Source organism: Petaurus breviceps, unplaced genomic scaffold (assembly GCF_028583685.1).
Source record: "Petaurus breviceps papuanus isolate PSGF00001 unplaced genomic scaffold, PetGlider_PUasm1.0 126, whole genome shotgun sequence".
Taxonomy (NCBI): domain Eukaryota; kingdom Metazoa; phylum Chordata; class Mammalia; order Diprotodontia; family Petauridae; genus Petaurus; species Petaurus breviceps.
In genome coordinates this window covers 18,259,139-18,268,762 of record NW_027185655.1, presented here as the reverse complement: position 1 = coordinate 18,268,762, position 9,624 = coordinate 18,259,139, and positions in this window count along the sequence as shown.

The window sequence follows — 9,624 nt, the reverse complement described above, 5'->3', positions numbered from 1 at the left end:
TATATATATATATATATATATATATATATATATATATATATATATATTCCAATGTAGAACTTCTTTGTATGTATTTGTTTGCATATAGTTTCTTCTAGCACTTAGCACCATGTTTGATTTTTGTTATTTTCACAGTATCTACAAAACCTTTTACAGCAGAGGAGATTATGCTGATATTACTTACACGGTTATGATTTCATCCTTAATTATCTGTGGGAAAAGTAAAATCATTTAAAAAATTAAAGAATCAAAGTCACTTGATTATAAAATGAAATTTCAATGATTTTATTGTATCATTTACTTTTCAAAAATGAAGTTAATATTTTTATCATAGGCTCATATGTCTATTTGAAAAAAATAATAGAGAAAAAGTTTCTAATACTCCCTAGAGATTATAAATATATTATTAAGCTATATTTTAAAAATTATATACTATGATGATATAAGAATATAGAGATAACAAAACCTGGGCAGAAATTAAAAGAAATTGAATAAGTTTCCTGAATTATTCAATTTCATTGAAAAACTGTGATAAAATTTACTATACGTTTTTTAGTAATGGAGTACAAAGTTTCATTTACTACTTAATTGTCTGTCTTAAAATCTTTATAATTTATAAAAGTAAATTTTAAATTAAGAAATTTTAAAATTCCATTTTAAAATCTCATTTCAAAGTTATCATTACAATGTACTGACAATTCATCAACTGTACCCAGGACTTGTGTTTCTCTTAAAGAAATTCAGAAATCCTCAGATCCTGTTTTGGAAAGATTGTACATATGATCACTATTTGTTCACACAAATACACACACTCATCCATTTGGATTGGATAACTAAATTCCTTTGATCAATGTTTCCTTAAAAATAAGGGGAATGCAAAGAAGGTTATTTTTTTCCATAAAGGTCTTTTTCATTTTTAAGTGTCTCACAGTAACCATTTAATAAATGCTTATTGAGGGACTAATTGAATGCAAACCTCTTGAAACCAGAAATTATTACATTATTTGCGTATATATATATGTTTACTTATTTTGAATGGGTCTGAATTTATATTTTGAACATTGATCACAGGACTTGGCACAAAATAGGTGCTTAATAAATATTTGATGATGGATTGGTTGTTAAGGTGAAAGAAAATAACCCTGCTAATCCTAATTGAAGCCATTTGAGCCAAGCATGTTATATCCAGACATCATCTCTCTTTGAATAAAAGTAGATTTGAACCTATTTTTGGTGACTCAATCAACTTTGGGCTGTTAATAAAGAAATGTATAATATCAGGGATAATTCTTTCAGAACTGAGATTGTTTCTTAATTTTTTTTAATGTCATGGGCATTCTGGTGAAGAATTGGTCCTCATTTTTAGAATTATATTTTTGAAATCATAAAATAAAATGGATATCATTTGAAAAGAAAACAATTAGGGGTGTCTAGATGACACAGTGAATAGAGCACCAGCCCTGGAGTCAGGAGGACCTGAGTTCAAATTTGTCCTCAGACACTTACCACTTACTAGCTGTGTAACCTGGGGTAAGTCACTTAACCCCAATTGCCCCACATTCCCCCCTACCAAAAAAAAAGAAAGAAAAGAAAACAATTATACTCAAATACAGTGAGATATATGTCACAATACTATATAGATATAGATCACATATTATACATACATACATACACATTTGTGTGTGTGTGTCTAAGTTCACAGAGCCCCCGGTAAGAACCATTGCTTTAAAATGCCCCTTCTAGCTTTTCCTTTCCATTACCACACTTGGCCTGGCTTTCATCACCCTAGGAATGTATTACTACAACAACTTCCTGGCTGGTGTCCCAGCTTCCAGGCTGCTTTGCAGGCCAATGTATTCTCCAGATCATTATCACTTTTGCGTTTCTAAGGCACAGCTCTGATCATTTTCTTCTCTTATCCAGATATTCTTCAGTGGTTCCCAGTTGACTAAAAACTGAACTGAAAACTTCCTATGCTGGAATTTGAGGTCATTCAAAGTTTGGACCCACCCTATCCTTCCAATATTGTTTTCCACTAATTGCCAATGGTCCCTTCCATCCAGGTTGGTCTTTCATGTCCTCAGAATTTGCAATGCTCAGTCTCAGCTCCAAAACTTTGATAGAAAATACCATAGCCACCACCCTGACTTTTTTCCATCAATATACCACTCTTGTTTCAGGACTCAGTCTGTGCCCTATTTTTTTCCCGAGGCCTTCCCTATCACTCTAACCCCAAAAATCAGTGTTTTATCCTTTCTAAAAAAAATATAACAGCACTATCAATACAGTATTTAATGTAGTATTTTAAGGTTTGCAAACACTTTTTAAGTATTCTCTAATTTTATCCTCACAACAGCCATGAGAGGTAGGTATCATTTTTTATCACTCCTATTTTATATCTGAAGAAAATGAGGTAGACAGAGTTTAAGTTTCTTACTTAGGTTCACATAGCTAGCATCTGAGGCCATATTTAAGGTCAGGTCTATTTAATTCCAGACTCAGAACTCCATCTATTGCTCTATGTATCTGAATATTCAAATGAGATGTCCAACTCATTTTACTTTTCTTTCTTCAACTGCTCTTTAATTGTTTTTGTTGTTATTTTTTTCTATTTTCAGTTTTGTATTTTTTTTAATGTTCATTCCTTTATACTCTTATCCCTTAAGGATCTTTCACTTCTTTTGTATTTCCTTGAACATTTGGACTTAGTACCATGTTGAATTAATACTACCTTGTTAAATTAATAATACATCGAATGCATACTTTATATTGTGTCTCTTCCCTGAGGCAGGGAGGTGGTGCAGTAGCTAGAGCATTGGGTGTGGAATTAAGAAGTAAGTTTTGATCTTGCCTCAGATACTTACTGGCTGTGTACATATATTCAACTATGCCATTATTGAAATCGTCCTCCTAATACACACACATGTAATATGCATGTACAGATATGTATACATGCACATACATGCTGTATACAGAATAAAACCATGTGTGTTCATATATGTAACACATGTGTACATTGATGTGCACGTGTGTGTTTATATGTGTAGATATATAATGCTATATAGTTCTTCTACCCATAAGTGTAAATACATTGAAAATGAGAAATATTCATGAATAATTATGGTTCTTAAAATACCATAAGGTATCCTTAATTCTTTTAAGAGTGAATTAAATGTAAAACAAACCTGAGGACTTTAACATCAACTTTTCTAAATATTCCAAGTCAGATTCCCATGGGGAATTGGCCAGTGAATCTAAACAAATTCTATTTGAAGACTGACCTACGCAGTGTAGAGTACCGGATAGAACACTGGACTTAGAGGCAGTAAGATCTGAGTTCTAATTATGTGCTAGCTACTTACTAGCAACAAGACCTTGGGTAAGTCACTAAAATTCTGGATGCCTTGGTTTCCTCATCTGTAAAGTAAGGCTAGATTTCATAATGGCTCTTAAAGTATCTTCTAACCCTGAAAGTATGATCTTGTGATCTTCCAACTCAAAGATTTTGATTAAAATAATCATTTGTTCCCAAATGGATTCTTTTAGTCTGGCAAAGTCCAGTTTTTCCATAGTTTTGAAATCAAACTATCAGAAAATAAAATTGACTTTACAACACAATCCTGTATATTGTTAAAAGATGAATCTTCCCTTGGTCTTGGAAACCAAACTGCAGCTTTGCTGCACAAGGGTAGATAGGGAATTTGATAGGAAACCACACTCCACGAAAACATTATTTGCTAATCATAGTACTTAGTAGAGGTCTTTCATTTACTCTCTAAAAACAAAGAACAAACATTTTGGCTATGTGTAATGATATATTTTAGTGACTGTTTCCCTTGCCCAAAATATAGAAGGAAAAGTGGAAAAGTTTGGAAGGGATTGATCAATAGGAATAAGCATCAATAGGAAAAAAAAATAAAACATCTCCAATTAGTGTCTATCTTGAAGGATGAGATCTTGAGTGATCAGGTAGTCCAGAATTTAATGAGTCTCTATTTTGGAAATTGAATAGGGAAAGATGCCTAGAATTTAGAATTGCACGGAGGGATAGATTATATGTAGTGTGGGGAAGAAAGGGAAAGGAATAAGCATTAATATATTAAGAAACATGTCTACTCTGTACGAGGCATTACACACAATTTTCATCTCATTTGATCCTCATAAAAGTCTTCCTATAAGGTAAGTGCTCCTACTATCCCAATTTTGCATTTGGAGAATCTAAGGCAAATAGATGTTTTGTGCCTTTACTACAATCACACAGCTAGTAGGTGTCTGAGGCCAGATTTGAATTCAGATCATCCTGACTCCAGGCCCAATGCTCTATCTACTGCATCTTCTCTTGACTCAATCATGTTGGATTAACTTTAGTAGCATTGAACTGCATAACTGATCACCAAATGCTAATATATCTGAAATCATGAAGCTATCATATAATAGAATAATTGGTGAAAAGGTTGGAAAGCATTAATAATCAGAGAAGATTTCAATTGCCAGATTAAATATGTAATCTATTTTTACCTGAATTCTACCTTCAAAGAGTTTAATCTCTATTTTCCTCCTTTTACCCCTCTTGAATAATCATTAGTTGAGACAGTGCATATATCTTGACAATGCGAGGATCTGGTGAGAGCTGCTGAGTTAATGAACATAAAGTGATTTGAAAATGAAAAATAGGACAGAAGAGTCAAGATCTTGTATTATTTTTATTTATTTATTTTTATTCAACTGCATGAGGTTACAAGTGAGTTGGATATTGGGGACTTTGTCATTTCTACATTTTTTTTATATCACATTAACAAAGAAGCCAAGGGAAAATGGTAAAAAGTGATTTTAAAGAATAAAATGCAGAAAATAAAATGATAAATAATTGGAATATTCAATTATAAACCAAACTAAAATATTTAAAAAAAATTTACATTACATTTCTATAAATGTGGATTGTTAGGGATGCTCTTCATAAGGGAAAATAATTTTTTATAAAACTGTTATTTTCATATGACCGACATTCCAATAGATCCATGAGCTCCTTAATGTTGTTGATATTAAATGGCGATCATAAACTATTCTGTACCATTCATTAATGTCCTACTACAAATTATCCATAAAAGGATCACCCAACATGCTGAACATCCTCCTCAAAATCCCCCAGCATAATGAAGATAACACTGGGACAACTGTCATCATCAGTTCATCTTCAATACTATTCTCTTTTACCCTTTTTATGATCCTTGGATTGAATTATTTAAAGATATCAGTATTCCAATAATTTATGTCATTTATCACTAAAATAATGTTGGTGTTAAAGATACAGGTCTGTGTTTCCAGGAGAAGTTTGTGTCAAGACTCGGTCAAGCAAGCATCTATTAAACACATACTATATACCATGGATTGTGGTAAGCTTCAGAACAGCTAAGACAAACACAAAGTAGTTTTTGTAGTCAAGAAGCTTCTATTATCATGGGGGAGACAACATGTGAATCTATAGATACATGCAAAACACATTACAAAACTAATGTGAAGTAACATTGGTGTGAGGGTAAAGGTTCTACTAGATTGGGGTAACAATAAATACTTGATGATGAAGTGGTTCTTGAGCAGTCTTGGGAAATCTTGGGAGGAAATAAGGAAGGGAAGGAAAAGGAGGGAAGGAAGGGAGTGTTTTTTTTTTAAAACAGATAGAGAATTTCAGAAAGGTCTGAATGAAAAGATAATGAATTCAGTTTGGGGCATGTTGAGTTTATGTTTCCTATAAGACACCAAGTTTGAAAGATCTAATAGCTGATGATTGTTAACATTGAATATGTAATAACTCTACTATGTGTTAGAGCTTCCCTTCTTTTCAGGGGAGCAGAACAATGGGGCTACACAACAACCAGTAAATTAGAAGGATTTCTGGGGCTCAGAGGTACCTTACATTCCAGAGATGCTTTGTAACTGAATTCTAAATTAATATGGAGATGCCTGTAGTTGGCAGAAACCAGGACCAGCCTTGATCAGCTCAAGGACAAGCTACAGACCTCAAGACCTTTCTCAGGACTTTCTAAACATCCTGATAGCTGGTTTATTGTGTCTATAGATGTCCTCTCAATTAACCCCTGCTCTCCACTCATAATCCTCTAGAAACTATATTTCACCTTTTTTTCCACTCCCCTTTGAGCAGCTGAAGAACTCCCTCTCCCTTCTGGTTCCCTTGTAGGATCTTTTATACCCTACAAATCTTATTTATCAAGCAAAAAATACTTTTAAGTAGTGATAAGACTATTTCATTTCAGGTCCCTTTATGGTCCTGGTGATCATTTGTTAACAGGATACAAGACTGGAACTCTGGAGAAATTGGGGTTAAATATTTAGATCCAGGAATTATCTGCAGAGAGATGCCAATTAAATCTATATGTTTACTTAGACACCCAGTGAGATAGTACAGAGGGAAAAGAGAAGAGGGTTAAGTCATTGTGACACGGATGAATATCCAGAAAAGATTAGGAAAGCAAGCAGAGATTTAAGAAGAGAACTAGGAAGCAGCAATTGCAAGGGGGGTGGGGGTGGTGGGAGAGAGAAAGAGTCTTCAGCAGGAAATAGTGCTCAATAGTATGAAATGCTGAAGAGATGACAAGAAGAAAGCAAATTAAGTGGGAAAAATTATACCTCAAAGGTAAGAGATGGAGGGTAACTTTTGAGAAGGCAGTTTTTATTGAGTAATGAGATTAGATGCTGGTATAGCACAAACTCTTAATTTACTGACAGGTTGGGTCCCCAGAGGGTGCTTGACTGCCTATTCTTTCAGTACTCTGGAGATAATTCTGAGAGGTTGGTCCACATCCCCACTATTGCTCAGGCTTATTGTTTAGAATCCCCTATTGTATTCCCCCCTCCCTTAGTGTATTTTCTCCATTGATTATCAATGGAAATAAATTAGCCAACCAAACTTGCTTAGCTTTTACTTATGGTTATCGGTTTATAAGGTGATATAAAAGAAGTTGGAACAAAAATACCTCATCCTAAAGTCCAGGACACACTCTCACACAAGTAAAACACTTCTGAGGGAAATGGGTTCAGAGTGTGAACATGACAAACAAAGAGTTAAATCATAGCTCTTAGAAGCTGGAAGTCCTTTTCATCCTTTCACGGGGTTCTTTTGAAGTTCTCCTTAGGCATCATATAGGTTTTGCCTAGTACCTTGTAGAGTCCTGAAGCTAACTTTTCTTGGTGTGTTTCATTTGTTCAAGGCAAATTCTACCTAGTATCTATTCATGTTCTGGGAACACTTTAAGGCTACCCATGAGAAGTCAAGAATTATTTGACTTGTCATAATTAACAAGTTCATCCCCCGAGCATGGAGAGAGAAAAAGAGGTGGAGCCTTCTCCCCCTCTAAGAATTTCCTCTTGTGGACTTGGATGAATCTGTTTATGACCTTTCCTGGACAACAATTACGTGTTTGATGCCAAACAAGCTTTCAGATTTTATCCAAGACTCACAGAGTTTGATTGACACCCTTCAACTAATCCAAATATATTCCCTTTATAGAATCATTCCATTTCTTCCAAGGGCTAGAAACATTTGGCTTCTTCCAAATTAATTAAGGGAGTTTTGCATCTAGTTTGCTTCCTTATATTGGGTGATGATGGATTTAATAGAAGTGTAATAATCTGATTGGGATGTAGTGTCTCCTATTAGTTGAGTGGGGTGATTGATTAAGTTATCGATTTAATTAAGCCAAAAGGAGCCAGAATGAGCAGTGTTTAGGAAAATAAAAACAGAAAGGATGTGGAAATAAATAGCATAGGTGTCGATTTTCAAGGAATCTGGCTGAGAAACAGAGGTGTGGTATATCATGATAACTATCAATGGTGGTGCAATCTATTAATGGTATTTTTTCCAAGAATTATGAGATTTGGGCATGTTTGAAGATGGTAAGGAATAAACTACCATAGTAGATCAAAAGTAATTAAGTATTAAAGAGGGGGACGATGATTGTTGGGGCAAACTGATGGAGAAGATGGGAAGAAATTAGATCAAAGGTAAACTGGCACTGAAAGATTACTTCATGGGAAATTAGAGTAAGGTGGGAGATAGTGGGGGAAGATGTCAGTGTGTTTGGAGGTTTAGGAAGTAAAGAAAAGAAGCTCAAGAGAAAGGCCTTGATTTTCTAAGTTTAAGGTGGAAATAAATTTAATAAATTAATCAAAACATCACATTCCTGTTTAAAATAAATATCAAGACACTCAATGACATGTTTATCAGGTGAACACACATTTCTGTTGTTTACTTTGTCACTAAGTAGGAAAAAGTTTTGAATACCTCTTTAAATAAATCAAAGTTATTTCAATTATCCAAATCTTATTACAGGGCCTGGAAGATAGTAGGTACTTCACAAATTCATATTTATTAATTGAATTTGACATGGTAACAAATGTGTTCTGAGTGGATAAAGCACTTACTTGGTCATGTCCTAAAGAGTTTGAATAAGTAGAGAAGTGCTCAGAGAGCTCAGACCAAGGAGAAATTTTATCATCTGAAAATGGAGAAGAAAAGCTATGGAGATCAAGAGCTGAACTGGAAAGTTTGACAGTGATGGGCAATCAGTCAAATAGAAAACAGGAAGTAGGACTAAGGTATAGCAGTGAAGATATATAGCAAGGAGAATATTTGCAAGCATTTCAGGGAAGAAAATTCAAGTTGATACTATCAGTTGTAAACACTCAAAGACTGAAGAAATGTCCGAGAAAAGTCTATTCTATTTTTTTCAGTTTTTTCCTCTATCACCACAAACTGGAATAAATTTTTCCTGTTTCTTAACTCATACATTTGCATTGGTCTGAATTTTGCCTCCATAAAAAAGAAGCCAAAGGTTAAGCGATAACCATAAACATCAATTAAGACAGAGAACCCAACATCTGTCTAAATGTCATTTTTTTTCCAACCTCAAGGCTTGAAATGATTGTAATCCTATTCTCCAATTTTGGTTTAACAAAAAACTCCCTAAAGCAGCCAAAGGAAGGAGTCACATGTCCATCAGGGGCCATTCTGTTTACCTTTGGTTTAAAATAAGTTGTTTATTATAAAACAGAGCTACAAAAGTAGAATTCAATAGAAACACTTAAGAAGATTGGGGATGGAGATGTCATGAGTGTTTTGAGAAGTGTTGGAAATACCCCTGGAGTGAGTGGGGTGAAGAATCAATTATGGAGCTGTCATTACTTCCTCCAGCTCCATTCAGCAACACACTGAATAGGAGAGAGGGACATTGACAATAGGATTCATCTAAGATGGCACTCTGGCAGACTATCAGTGGCAATCAGGTATGAAAGCAAGCAATTAAAAAATAAAGAATAGTGTATTGTTTCATTGGCTACCTAATGGGTTGATATTTGGAAAGGAGAGGAAAGCCAAAATAGGGGAAATCATCTCAGGAATGTCTCTAAGGGGTGGAGGCCTCAGAGATCATGGTGATGATGTTGAATAGATTAAATAGACAGTGAGAAATGAAATAATAGGTTATTGTTTTATCAGATAAAGAGTAATTAAAAACATGGTACAATTTCCCAAATTTTACCCTCACTTTCAATCTAGTCCTCCAATTTGTAGTATAGTTCATTGTAATATCTGGTCAAGAAGCATGAAGT